Here is a 15,279-nt window from a genome sequence, read left to right as displayed (position 1 = left end):
CAGCATTAGTGTATAACCACAATATAATGCAGGTTAAGGGTATTTAGAGCTGGGAATACTAGAAGGAGTTAAATTTCAGCCACAAACTTATATGAGCAGTACGCAATATGGGCGTAGCAAGAATTCAAATTAGAATGGAACACCAGGTTACGTCACGGAACAATCATTGAATTGGGCGAAAGAGGGACTAAATTGGGCAAAGTTTCCTGGTTATTTTCATATCTATATTGATGTGTTATTCACTATTTGGTAGCTTTATGAATTGCACACTAAGCCTAACCGACAATTCGCATACAGCTTTCGGATCGTATCAATGGTTCGATCTATGAAGATAAATCTAGTACTGCAAGACTTTTTGAAGCTTATTATGATGCAATCTGCAGCTTCACAGCTATCAAATCCATATTTCCGATAAATCAATAGACGCTTACGTGACCTTTGACACGAACCAATCAGGTTGCAGCAGGATGTAAACAAAGAACAAGCCCGGGCAAGCTTACTATGAGCTCTTATGGAAAAAGGTTGAAAAATGAAGGTTTTAAGCAAGATTACGTTGAATTGGAGATGACTGGCCTTAATGAATAGTAATAGCGTAGAGCTAGTATGTGGTTGCAGCTTTTAATCTAGGATGAACATGAATGGTGGCAAGTACGCACCAGCGTGCTGTGTCCAAATGCACGGGTTTTTGACAACTTTTCTGATTAAGCGACGATTGTTGTATACTATACTATAGGATTGTGGTAATGCATATTTTAACGATTTCATAGGCTCCAGGTCTCGAGCAAAATTTTCAAGCATATCTCATGTTCAGAAATATATATACTATAAAATATAGCTGCTGCCACACATCACAATTTTTGTGTATTGATTATGAAACTTGAAAGCTATGGAGATTCTATCGAATTTATGGATTTGAGTGGAACAGCATCTTCTTCTAACACCGCGGAGAAAGCTACGAAGTATTTCATGGAGCGCTATGCACACGATTTAGGGATAAAGATTGAGGAGACAATCCACTCTTTTTAGAAGCAATATTCTAGTGAACAGCCAATGTTATCGCAACTTGCGGAAAAGTGAGATAACACACTCAATGGAAATACACGTTCTCGGAAAATCCATTATTGATCGGTCTTGCACTTGTAAGACAGGGTAAGTAAGGAAAAAGACATTTTTTCAGAGACTCCTTCAATAGATATTTTAACCATGATTTATTTTCATATTGAGTTCTGATATATGCTCTCATGCATATGCATTGATTAAGACAATCCAGAACCTGAAGCTAAAAGGACTACATTGTGATTTGCATCAGCATCAGTGAGCTCCATCGTGATTGACAAGCAATCTCTCCACCGTACTCGCAACCGATCAACTCCTGCCTCAAGGTAGATTTTGGTGTATCTGGTGTCTTCAGTTTTATAACATTCCACCAAACACAAATAATCCTAGAACATTTTCATCTGGAGAATTGTTCATTCAACAAATTGGGCATCTAAATGAGCTTCAATAATGCACACCACTGGAATATCTAGACATGCACTGTTGGTACAGACTGACCATGGCACCGCGCAATTACGATCCGTAGCATGCTATTAGGCATTACGATATTGACAATGGAACTGAATTTGCACAATTGCCGAATATGATGCGTCATTCATTTTTAATTTTCAATCTTGAATTAGAGTATGCAATTAGTCCATATATATTTGGTTAGTTGTGATACACAATGCTGCATAGTATGACACCAGACAAAATTTTATACTCCTTGATTCTTCCGATCAGCTGTTCAATATGAATACGTTCTCTCGCCATCTTTCTTGTTGTGGAACAGTCAGGCTCAGGCATTTGACGGTGTGTAAATCACGTGCAGGAATATTTAAATCTAGATTCAATTTCTTGATATCAGACTCAATGGTGAATCCCTTTTCTGCCATGATAGCATTGCCTGGCTCACCATAGCTGAACTCCATCATTTTCTTACATTTCTTGTCGAATCCACATATTTAACTAATATTTCGATCTGAAATGCTCCCTGTGAATAGTTCCTGCATAAAAGTAAGTGTACCACAATCCATCAATCCTTTCAAAGTTGTATGGGATTTATTGACAGTCAATAATCATTCTAGATTTGAGAAATCATGAATGAATGCAAATATATCTACATGGCCAAATCGCGATTTAATGAAGCAGTTACATATGGCTGACCCAATGGTTAAATACTATGCTTACAGCAATACTATAAATTTGACGTCAGTAGGATAAGTCGGGCAATTCAGAAAGAATTTAATGTAGTCTAGCATAAAATTTCAGCTTCTCCGCATCTTTTGACATTATGATGCTCCTCTGAGAACTGAACTTCACTAGCAATAATTGTCCGTCAATTTGTAATTTTCCTGGACGATTTTACTGTTTTGTGCTTCTATACTTCTTCCAGAAATTTGATTTTCTTGCGTTTTATCCATCGACTTCCTCTTTCTGCAGCTTCATAAAAGATATCCATCAAGCCTGCACAAAATATATAATATGTTTATTTTACAGAGCAATACTGCTGTGCAGGCACCTATCAAGGCGTACTCGTCCGACTCATACAACGTATCACCGCTACCAATTTCAACTATTCGTCTCATTATTGAATATATTGTTTTCAACAATTTCAATACATTACACACCATCAAGCAACAAAACTGGAGTGGAATAAAACGAGTCACACACCAAGTTGATTGTGGCATCAAGTGTGACTGCATTTCAGATTGGACTCATTTTGAAACACAGAATTGTTTCATCTAGATCAGTGGTTCCCAACCTTTTTCGACCTATCGCCCCCTTTTCAAGGTCAATACCGATCATCGCCCCCCAAATTTTGTGTACCGAAAATTGGGCATACAAACCTGTAATCACCGGCGGGTTGACTAAAAAAAAGTGTCAAATTTTCGGCTCGATGTCTAATTTGACACACTTTTGTAACTAAATTTCCATGGGTTGACTAAAAAAAAAAATGTCAGCCGTTTTGACGCGTCATCGCCCCCCGTCGCCCCCTTTGTCCATTTTCGCCCCCCTGTCGCCCCCTTCGTCATTTTCGCCCCCCTGGACCGCCAAATCGCCCACGTTGGGAACCACTGATCTAGATTCTAGATTATGTCACGATTCAATATTTTTGGTACAGTAATAGATACGTCATTTTCTTAATAAAATGAGAATTCAGATGACTACAAGGAAGTCCACATGCCTTTATCCAGATTTTACATTCTTCCATGCATGTCATTGGCTCTGGGAAAGGTAAAAGCGCACACCAGGAACGGTCTGGGTAGCCATCTCCATGTTACACAGGCTATTAGCACAGTGTTTATCCGGCATTTATCCTGATAGATTCAATACACGAGCTAGAACAAAAAATGACGATTTCAGCTGGGAACGGATCATGTTGCCTAACATATATCATATTAATATGATCATTGAATATGCAGACAAGTGTCCAGTGTGACAGTAATTTGCTAGATAATGATACGACTGTAGACTACTATATACAAATGTCGATTCCATAAATAGAACGCATATAACGCCACATAATGGATACCACACATATCCTGACTCACTATTCCTCTAATACATTCTATTCGGTACGACAATCCTATAGTATACGACTAAGGATAATACAGCAATAGTTGCTTCATCCGAAAAGTTGTCAGAAATTCATTCATTTGGACATACCATGCTGATGCGTGCTTGCCATCATTCATGCTTATTGTAGGTTATAACACTGCATATACATACTAGCTCTATGTTATTACCATTCACCAAAGCCAGCTATTCCCAATTCAATGTAATTTTGCTAAAAACCTATATTTTTCAACCCTTTTCCATAAGAGCTCATAGTAAGCTTGCCCGGGCTTGTTCTTTGTTTACATCCTACTGCAACCTGATTGGTTCGTGTCAAAGGTCACGTAAGTGTCTATTATAGTATACATACAAATATTCCGGAGATCCTTAACTTCAATATAGTTATTACATCAGTGAGTCAATTGTCACATCATAATGGAATATACAAACCGTCGTCACCAGAACAGCTGCTGCTATGTTTGGCTACAGCTATGTAAAATGTTTCGTTATATGCCGTATTTCCGCGCTTAAGAGACCAGACTGGCTATCGACTGACCGTATTAGTCGTCGTGAATCTGTGAAGAAAGCCTCTTTCGAGATTGAAAATATCTGGATGGTGAGTTACATTTCGTATCTGTACTATTGTAGTAAAGAACATTTGTTCCGTTGCGTTTCCAGTACAGATCCGATTCAGACTGTTACTCAGTGTCGCAGCTGTACTGAACAGAATTATATGTAGCAAGTTGGAATTTTAAACGTACCGGTAGTGACGATACATTGAATTCACATAAATTGTTGTATCACCAGTACCGATACCAATCTCTAAGACACAGTAGCTCAATGTCTCTAATGGAGATACTGTTGACAGGTCCAGCATAAACTATGATTATACACTACGGTAATTTAGGTTTGAGCGACATCGTTTGTAAGTGCATTGAAAAAAAAATCGACTCGATTGTCGTTATATTGATTACCAAAGCACATCACGACCTGTTTAAGTGTAAAGGGTAGCCTACCACTGACTATGCAGAGCTATGTTTATAGGCCTATCACCCTGTCATTATCACTGAGCTATATACACATTATATATTATGTTATGTTATGGTATTAAGGTAAACATATTATCTATTCTACTTCAGACTTGCATGGGCAAAGATCGCAAATTTGTGGCTCTTGAAGAATGAAATTATTGATTTCTCCTCATGAGAAAACAAGTGTAACATACAAACAGCAAAGGGCTGAAGCATATGAAGCAATGGTATCTGAGGTGAGCAATGGACATTTGATGAAAGCTTTCGATCCCCGTAAATTGGGGCCAGTAAATGTTAATGATATTATGACATGGGTGAAAATATGACGATGCTATATTGCTATCACTATGAATATGAGAGACTTGACTAGGAACAGGCTTACCTCATTGAACATATTTTGCAGTGGCCAACTCAGACTATCTGTTAAGAGTATGTGACCCATCAACCAGACTACTTCTTTTGAAACTACTTCTCTGAGTTCTGTTCATATATTTATTTTAATTTGAAGCAGCTTGACATGGATTTGACGTAGCCACTTCTATATGCTTGTCATTGAGTAGAAATTGACATCTATGGCTTGAGTAGCAATGCTCACTACTGCGGTCAACTCGGTGTGCAACAATGCACGGATTAGCTGGGTCTTCAATGTTTTGACCAATATGAAGAGGCAAACATAGCCTTGCCAAAGTTTATCAAACTATCCTTTCGATCAATATAAACAAATCATAATATATGCACTTCTTGACTCATGATATGACATACACACGATCTGTGCATATGCACAAATCTGCGTTTTGTTAGATTCAAGGACTGATAGCTATTAGTAGCAGACTCTTACTCTGTGAATGTGAAATCAAATATGTTGTTGGTGAGTAATATACTATGCGTAGGATAGTTACAAAATTGTACTTTAACTCGCTTATTTACAAGCATAAAGCAAGTCAAGGCTACAACATTAGTACACATTTCGGATGTCGTGGGCCTTTCGAATCCAATCCAAATTGTCAACTAAACGTTTACCGTATGCCTCATGGTTATTTTTTCAATTTTAGGATGCTGCTATACAAGCTAATATCATGGAATTTCAACCAAATCGACGTCACATTTAACGGTAGAAGCGTATGCTGCGAAACAGTAAAGGATCGTTATCAAACAGCTTATATTCCAAGGTATTCATTATCATTCAGCTAATTTGCAAATTTCCATGTATAGGCTAAGGCAGTGGTTCCCAACGTGGGCGATAACGCCCCCCAGGGGGCGATTTGGCAGTCTAGGGGAGCGAAAATGACGAAGGGGGCGACAGGGGGGCGAAAATGGACAAAGGGGGGGACGGGGGGCAAAAATAGGAAGGGGCGATAGGGGGGCGATGACGTGTCAAAACGGCTGACCTTTTTTTTTTAGTCAACCCACGGAAATTTAGTTACAAAAGTGTGTCTAATTAGACATCGAGCCGAAAATTTGACCTTTTTTTTTAGTCAACCCGCCGGTGATTACAGTTTGTATGCCCAATTTTCGGTACACGAAATTTTGGGGGCGATGATCGGTGTAGACCTTGAAAAGGGGGCGATGGGTCGAAAAAGGTTGGGAACCACTGGGCTAAGGCAAGTCAAGGTTTCCTAATCAGACCTGTATCTGCGGTCGCTTTGAATCCATTCTGAAAGTCAATATTGCCCAACTAGAAAACGTTTCGTGTTTTGGATTAATACCAAGTAGTCAAATTTAAATCAAGTCCATGCATCTCTTTCTCTGATTATTTTTTAAATTTTAGGATGCTGCCTAAAGACTGCATGCTCCAAGAGCAAGATTATATCACTGGAACTAACCGAGTTTAGGAGTATGCTGCGACAACTGAAAGACTCGTTATCAAGCCAGCAGGTATGACAACTTTGTTAACGACACCTGATGTCAACTTTCGTAGTCGCATATATGAAGTAAACCAAAGCAGAGATGGTCAAAGTTACTAGCGTTGCTACTCAAGTCTATGTAGAAATACCCCGTCAATTTATACTCGATTACAAGTAGATGCAACAGTTCCCAATACAAGTCAAAACTACGTCAAGTGGAAGTAGAATACGAAATGTCGGAAAAATAGTCAAGTATGGTAAGTAGTTTTTCGGAAGTTTGTACTTTGAAAATTGCAATATGAATCTTCGCGACTAATATAGAATTACTAATGGCATATGACACTACTAACAGCAACAATCTTCAAAAATATATTCAGTTATTCCTGGTACAGGTGGTGTTGCTAGACTTGGACAACTAGATATTCTAGTTGTCTAATTATACTAATTGAAGCTATTCTAATTTGTGAAATGTTACTATGCTCTAATTCTAATTCTAATCGAATTTATGAAATCTTTCTATGGTCTACGGTAATTTTAATTCTAATCTGATGTCTGGGTTTCCTGAAAAGGCTACAGGAGAACTGTAGAATGCGAAACGAGCCAAGCTTGCGGTGCAGTAGGGGTGTTCAAAAATGACTTTTTATTCTCAAATTCTACTCGCTACTTGATAAAATTGTTAGGTTACCTTATTGAAGCTTGCACACTAAATTTGGTTTGATTCCAACCAGCAGCCGCATTGCTACTGGAGAAGAAAGTTTTTTTAATTTATTATATTAAAATGAGTCAAAATTTTCTGTTCACCCATGAAATTGTTGTCTATAAACGATGCCCACCAAATTTGCCACAATTCAAACCAGCCGGAGCGGAGTTACTGATGTCGAAAAATTTGGATTTGAATAAAATAGTATTTACGGTGGGTACAACTGTAATAACTGATTAAAGAATCGGTCACCGTAAAAATACTATTATATTAAAATCCAATATTTTTCAACGGCAATAACTCCGCTTCCACTAGTTGGAATTGAGCCAAATCGGTTGAGCAATGTTTCTATAGAAAACCTAACAATTTAATGGGGTGAACAGAAAATTTCAAATCTTCTTTTATTCATTTTCATATAATAAATAAAAAACTTTCTTCTCCTGTAGCAATGCGGCTACCGGTTGGAATCGAACCAAATTTGGCGTGCAGGCTTAAATTAGGTAACCTTACAATTTTATCAAGTAGCCAGTACGATTTGAGAAAAAATCCATTTTTGAAGACCCCCAGCGCACATATCAGATGAGTTTAGAATCCAATCCAAATTGTCAACTAAACGTTTATACCTCATGGTTAATATTTCAATTTTTGGATGCTACTATACAAGATCATGTCAGGGCATTTCAACCAAGTCGACGTCGCATTGAACCATAAAACCTTATGCTGCGAAACAGTGATGGATCGTTATCAAACAGCACAAATTGCAAGGTAATCATTAGCATCCAGCTAATTTGCTAATTTCCATGTATAAGGCAAGTCAAGGTTTTCTAATCAGACCTGTATCTGCGGTCGCTTTGAATCCATTCTGAAAGTCAATATTGCCCAACTAGAAAACGTTTCGTGTTTTGCATTAATACCAAGTAGTCAAATTTAAATCAAGTCCATGTATCTCTTTCTCTGATTTTCTTCTAATTTTAGGATGCTGCTTAAAGACTGCATGCTGCAAGAGCAAGATTATATCATAGGAACTAACCGAGTTTAGAAGTTTGCTGCGAAAACTGAATAACTCGTTATCAAGCCAGCAGGTATGACAACTTTGGTAATGACTAGGGCAATTTTTTTTTGCCTAAAACATGGAAGATTTTGACCAAAAAAATCTAAATTTTGACCTTTTTTGACTTAAAAACTGAAATTTGACCAAATTTTGACCTCACGTATGCAAATTAGGTGTTTTCGCATATAATGTTAAAATTGTACTACTTATCTTCATTTCTGGTTGGAACTGTCTGTCCTTACAAAGTAGATTGGCCTGAAAAAACGTTTTTGGCTCAAAAACTGACAGATTTTTACATGAAAAACTAGTATTTTAACGAAATCTGACCCTATGAAGAATTCCAGTAGTTACATTACGTATTCTGGTAGAAATAATTAAAATTTGTTGTAGTACAACGAAAGATCCTTTCCTACATTCTCTGGTAGAAAGTGTCTGTCCTGACTACGTAGCTTGCCAAGAACGGAGAAAGAACGTTCAACAGCAGCATTTGTTGGCTGACAACACGCAAGTTTTGTGCACAGTGCTGGTGACAAACCGTGCTGCTTCATTCTGACAATGTTGTCTATATCACAATTTTTAAGCTTGCGCTTCTTGATATAAGAACCATGCAATGTCCAAGCATTCTTGCTTCAGCTAGGATATTCTGGTACGTTGACCATAAAACCATGTCCATATTTGTTTCATTTGACCCTTTATGAATCACAATGAGCAGACGATGGTCCGTTTACAACTGTAGGCCTATAAAGTAGGCTACAAGCTGTAAAATATCAAATGATAAGTTCACTGACAGCGCAAAATCTACGATACAAACGAAATGCAGAGGTCAAAAAATGTTTGACTTTGTAAACAATTTTGACAAATTTTGTAAACAATTTTGACCTAACGCTACAATTTTGACCTAATTTTGACTTTTTTTGACATGTCAAAAAAAATTGCCCTAGTAATGACACCTGATGTCAACTTTCGTAGTCGCATCTATGAGGTAAACCAAAGCAGAGATGGTCAAAGTTACCAGCGTTGCTACTCAAGTCGATGTAAACATACCAACTTCAATTTATACTCGATTACAAGTAGATGCAGCAGTTCCCAATACATGTCAAAACTACGCCAAGTGGAAGTAGAATACGAAATGTCGGAAAAATAGTCAAGTATGGTACGCAGATTTTCAGAGGATTCTACCTTGAAAATTGCGATATGAATCTTCGCGACTAATATAAAATTACTAATGGCATGTGACACTACTTACAGCAAGAATCTTCAAAAATGTATTCAGTTATTTCTGATATAGGCGGTGTTGCTAGTATTCTAGTTGTGTAATTATCCTAATTGAAGCTATTCTAATTTGTGAAATGTTTCTATGCTCTAATTCCAATTCTAATCGAATGTATGAAATCTTTCTATGATCTAATTTTAAGTCTAATCTAATGTCTGGTTTTCCTGGAAATGCTACAGGAGAACTGTATAGTGCGAAACAAGCCAAGCTTGCTGTACAGTAGGGGTGTTAAAAATGAATCTTTATTCTCAAATTCTTCTGGCTACTTGGTAAAATTGTTGGATTACGGAATTGAAGCCTAAACACCAAATTTGGTTCAATTCCAACCAGTAGCCGCACTGCCGCATTGCTACAGGAGAAGAAAGTTATTTTATTTATTATTTAAAAATTAGTAAAAAAATTCAAAATTTTCCGTTCACGAATGAAATTGTAAGGTTGTCTATAGAAACGATGCCCACCAAATTTGCCTCAAATCAAACCAGTCGAGCGGAGTTATTGATTTCGAAAAATTTGGATTTGAATAAAATAGTATTTACGGTGGGCACAACAGTCATAAATGATTAAAGAATCGTTCACCGTAAATACTATTTTATTCAAATCCAAAATTTTGTGACGGCAATAACTCCGCTTCCACTGGTTGGAATTGAGCCACATCGGTTGAGCATTGTTGCTATAGACAACCTAACAATTTAATGGGGTGAACATAAAATTTTTAGTCTTTTTTCGTTCATTTTCATATAATAAATAAAAAACTTTCTTCTCCTGTAGCAATGCGGCAGTGCGGCTACTGGTTGGAATCAAACCAAATTTGGTGTGCAGGCTTCAATTAGGTAACCTAACAATTTTACCAAGTAGCCAGTAGATTTGAAAGAAAAAGTCATTTTTGAACACCCTAATGTACAGTAGAAATTTGCTATTCTCATGCTCATAAGATGAACTATGATTTGATGATAACGGAGTTTGATTCAACTTTTGGCGATTTCAGTAATTCTAATTCTAATCTAATTTGAAAAAAACTGTTAGCTAGAATTATAATTTTAATCTAATTTCCAACTGTGTAGCTCAAATTTTAATTCTACTCTAATTCGAAAAAAAACTTGTAGTTGTAATATAATTCCAATCCAATTTGGAAAAAGGGAACGTTTTCTAGTTGTCCAAGTCTGCCTGTTACATGCAGCTTGCATGAAAACTATCCATCAATTTCCATCTTGTCGATGCCTAATTGCCCACACATACAGTGATCGTGTGTGAACATGTTTCCTATAGCGGTAAGTTCACCCTATCGGACCACAGTCTGTGCTGCAATTCCTTAGCAAGTGTAACATCTGATTTTTTGTAAGTACTTTGTGAAAATATATATACTTCGTAATGGCTTCTATTTTTGTGGTCTTTCATTAAGTTATGCATGTTAGCATATGTGCCTGTTATTTGGGTTGTGAATATGCATTTTGATTTCAGGATGATGCCACAAGTTCTTGCTGAAGATAGTGACTCAGCCTTCGCCGTACAAGAGTGTTTATCGGAAACCTGGAGGAGGCGACTTCCCAATACTACATGGGCAACAATGTTCTTCGAGCAGTATTTTCAGTGAATTTTTTCTCCGTCGCTGGGATCTCTGTTTTTGTTATTTCACGAAATATGTTTCCATTTCATGTTATTATGGTTCAATTGATATCGAATATATGCAATCAAGAAAGTTTATTTGCAATAGCGTGCCATTTGGAAGAAGATGCAGGATTTCAAGTGGGGTGTATATATTGAAATTCCGCCCCAATCAATTCTAACGGCTAGGGTGAGATATCCGATATACACCGCAAGGAATGGGGTGGATTCTGGTCATTCACACCGGCAGGGTTACGTAAGTTCTGTTTTCGTGTACCACCTTTTGGGGTGAGTATAACCACTCTTTTCGCTAAGAGTGTGCTGTATATCAGGTTATCAATACACTCCAGACGCCACTGCCTTACAGCAGGATAATAATCACCACTCTGCCTAGTTTCAAATAGTAACTTATGTATTGATGTCGGGTTATGCCTAGTTAAACGCGGCTTGACCGTTGTTGCTGGCGGGCAGTAGGCCTAATACGTAGTACTACGTACACCGGACAAACATTTGAAATTTTGTACTCGCCAAATGAAATAAACATTACGATTCCCACAATGAAGCTGCTGGGATATATATCATATCCGAGCCGTTGTTTGCCGTTTCTCCTGGCGGCAGCTTGCAGTATCTGTAGTGGAAGACAAAATTTTATGTTCACTTCATCTTTTTTCCTATGACTCTACTTGAAACGATCTCCAATCGTAATTACACAATTCTTTGTGGATGAATAAAATACTTGAAATCCAAAAATAGAATCAGGAGCAAAATAGCAAGTCGTACCCCAATTCCAAACGTTATAGTCTTGGGCCCCATACGGTGTTCAATTTTCAGGCTGATGACTGGATTTCGTCAGAATATTGGTATTTACATTATATTATTATTTCTTAATCCTCTCAACTCACGATGGTCAGATTTGCCGGTAGAGCTGGGGCCGCGTGATTCATAGTTATATAACATGTGATATGTTGATATGTTGATATGTTGTTATAATTGCTTTATTGTATGTTGTTAATTCGTGACCTGCCATCTGTTATATAATCAAAATATAGTGTAGTCACCCAAACGTAGCAGACTAAACTTTTGTGAGACGCACACACAAATTGTCTTGTCTTCATTCCTCTGTGGATGCCCCCGGTGGCATTTGTTTTGTGGGACTCAGATTGAAACGTCAGGACTATTTGCGCGGCTATTGACAATGGACACATACTCAAAGCTTCGGCCTAGGTCTTACTTTGGTGGCACACATCGCGGAGTCGCATGTTGACCGAAATTGCATATGTATTTTGGTGTGGTACCGAAATGCCTATTCCTTTAACTTGGGCATGCTTTTATTCTTGAGGGAGAGAGGTATGCAATATAAAATCAAGTTATAGAGACAATAAATTGCGAAGCTCGAAGAACATTTTCGAGTTAATTAAATCTCGCGAAAATATCCTGTATAATTTATGTTGATTTACGAAATACTTTAGAGCTCGCTCCCCACCAGGGTTGTAACCAAGTCACAAGGTTCCGAGTCACAAGTCAATCTCACATTTATAGTTTTGACTCGAGTGAAGTCGAGTCATTCTCAATTCACCACCGAGTCAAGTCCAAGTCAGCTATAGTACGGGGCCGAGTTCGAGTCATTATATGTTCACTGTTCAGTTTTCAGTTCAATTCGGTTCAACCCACTTTTTCAACTCTGCTGGAGTGACATAGACGACTCGCATTCATAACATAGTTATTTTCCTCAGTCTTAACAGTCTCTGGCCCTATGTTCGCAGTATTAGAACTGATAGACGAAATATCAATAATGTGTTAACTTTAATATTCTTCGTAGTTACAATGAAATGTCTGTCTTGGCCGCCCAGTCTCGAGTCGTATGACTTGGTTCCAGTCATGCACAATGACTCGAGTACAAGTCGAGTTTATGCAAAAATTCAATCGAGTCGAGTAATTTTACGCATTTGAAAAAATGACTCGAGTCGAGTCACCAAAATCGCGACTCGAGTCATTACAACCCTGCTATCCACCCTATTAGGGAGTTTGCGGTGCGGCAGTTGCGGACCTGGCAAGAAAGCAAATGGTTGGGTGCGATAAATCGTCCACTATAAAGTTGGGCATTCGGTGTATTATGACGTAGCAAGCAAATGATCTATTATCTATAAAGAAAGTTGTAATCTCATTACACCTTTTCATCACAATCATTATATTGTTTACCAATATCTTCTAAGATTAGTTAGATTAGAAGCAAAATAAATGTAATCGTGAGTAATCGTGATTACTTTTCCAATGTTATCGTAATCGTAATCGACTACTTCCTGATTTTGTTGTAATCATAATCGTAATCGCGTGATTCAGAAGTAATCGTAATCGCAATCGATCGCAATCGATTACATTCGTGAAGTAATCACCCCATGTCTGATTCTGAGAAGTATTTTTAAACGATGCTACCAGTACTTAATTTCATATTCATCAAATTCAAAATACATTTTTTACGCAAATCATAAACAATATGCCATTCTTGTACCCTATTGCCTACAGCGTATTTAATGACGAAATATTGAATTGTTTTCAAAGGCATTGAACAGTCATGCCTGTACAGTGAACACTTGCAGAGCACATCGCGTCGAATCAGACAGGAGAGTTGCATTATTCAGTCAAGCTACTTGTATCCCTCGATACTTGGAGTGTTGTATTCGAATTTCATTGAATTCGAGAACAATCAAACTTCATTTCTCCGCAGACACCATACAGTGATGACACTACGACGGTTGTGACTTATTTATATTTCACGTTTTTTTTTGAATTCTCAATAACAAGCTGAAGCCAATAGGGTCTTTTGGGCGACACCGCTAAGTTTCTCCTCGTCGCCGGCACCTCACAGGTCATTCAATAGATTGCGATCATAATTAATAAACAATGGCGGGATAGAGAGTAAAATGTAAATTGCAAGTAAATGAAGAATATATGGTAGTGATAATTTCACTCTCTGTGCTACCAGTAATATTATGCATTACAAAGGCTCGACGATCATTCCTATAACCATGTGATCAATTGATGATTTCATTTACAGCTGTGAGGAAGACCACCGCGGACCTCCCATTCAATGTGAGACCGCGGCTCATTGTAATGGACTTCATATCCATCCACAATTGAATGGCTTTTTTCCAGAGACCGATCAATCAACATGGCACAATTGGACTTCGTCCTGTGAAACTTAAACATCAGGGATGTAGAACTTAATTTGGGTCGCGGGATGGGTTCAAAGGGGTGTGCCTGAGCAGGGAAATCTTCCCAACCTTTACCCTTGGAATCAATACCTTCGTTTTTCAGTGGAATACTTCATTCCATATCGAGCCTATTATACATGATAGTAGAACGTAGGGGCTAGAAATTCGCAAAAATGAAACTGGCAAATATATAATGATTGCCCGATTGAATAAAGTTATAGACCATTAAACTTTTTAAGAGAGCGTCATGACTTCGCACGATATAAGACTACACTTTGTTCGTTATAGTCGTGATGTGGCGTTCGTCAACTCATGCGTGTGTAGAATTTCATCATCCAAATTCCCCAAAAATATCAGCGACTTCAAAAGCCTATTAATTAACGTCAGGACGAGAAACTACCCCTACACCTCACGCAGTGAGAGTTTGAATTCGATGCATTTAGCCTGAAAAGTCGTCCAATATAGGCATTAGTATTAAAAAACGAACTGAATTGTTAATCACAAAACGATGCATGCCATACACCCGTTTAGGTTTATAGCTGATAATCCTTTCAAAGTTAGATATACAAATACATCACCCGAAAAGGATAGCTTTTCGGACTGGCGAGTTATTGCTGCACATTAGCACTTTTCGCGTGCTGAGTAGGCCTACGCATAAAGTTAATACATATCTAAAATTTAAGTTAGGTATGGAAAATACATAACAGCTAACTCAGTATGAGAAGGTATTTGGCCGCACCAACTTAGGAATTCAAGCTTCACCATACATAGGCTACGTGAAGTAGATAGCACATTGTTTCATCGCGCTACGATTAGCCAGCAATCAGCGAAGCAAACTAACTGGTGCTTTATACCTGGCATCGTTTCACGGCGCTTTTATTGTACATATTAATGCCGAATTGCTGTTGCTCGGACATTATCAATATTTGGATTGTCCGGATCCGTGCGACAATAGCAACGGATTGATACCAG

The 15,279-nt window shown here is 37.9% G+C and overlaps 2 long non-coding RNA genes across 2 annotated transcripts; both read left to right on the top strand.

Moving 5' to 3' along the window:
- The first annotated feature begins 422 nt into the window (after positions 1 to 422).
- Positions 423 to 3,228, top strand: LOC145442986 (uncharacterized). The gene is made up of 2 exons (XR_013916240.1): positions 423 to 1,382; positions 2,536 to 3,228. It is a non-coding gene; the product is annotated as an uncharacterized LOC145442986 (long non-coding RNA).
- A 722-nt stretch (positions 3,229 to 3,950) lies between these two features.
- LOC145442950 (uncharacterized) lies at positions 3,951 to 12,281 on the top strand. Its single transcript, XR_013916197.1, has 6 exons — positions 3,951 to 4,210; positions 4,734 to 4,861; positions 5,678 to 5,794; positions 6,394 to 7,934; positions 8,145 to 8,251; positions 10,952 to 12,281. It is a non-coding gene; the product is annotated as an uncharacterized LOC145442950 (long non-coding RNA).
- The last annotated feature ends 2,998 nt before the right edge of the window (positions 12,282 to 15,279 follow it).

Source organism: Botryllus schlosseri, chromosome 7 (assembly GCF_051294905.1).
Source record: "Botryllus schlosseri isolate E-star chromosome 7, Bs_hap1, whole genome shotgun sequence".
NCBI classification, from domain to species: domain Eukaryota; kingdom Metazoa; phylum Chordata; class Ascidiacea; order Stolidobranchia; family Styelidae; genus Botryllus; species Botryllus schlosseri.
Note: the sequence above shows the minus strand (reverse complement) of the source record. Positions and strands in the feature narration are given on the sequence as shown.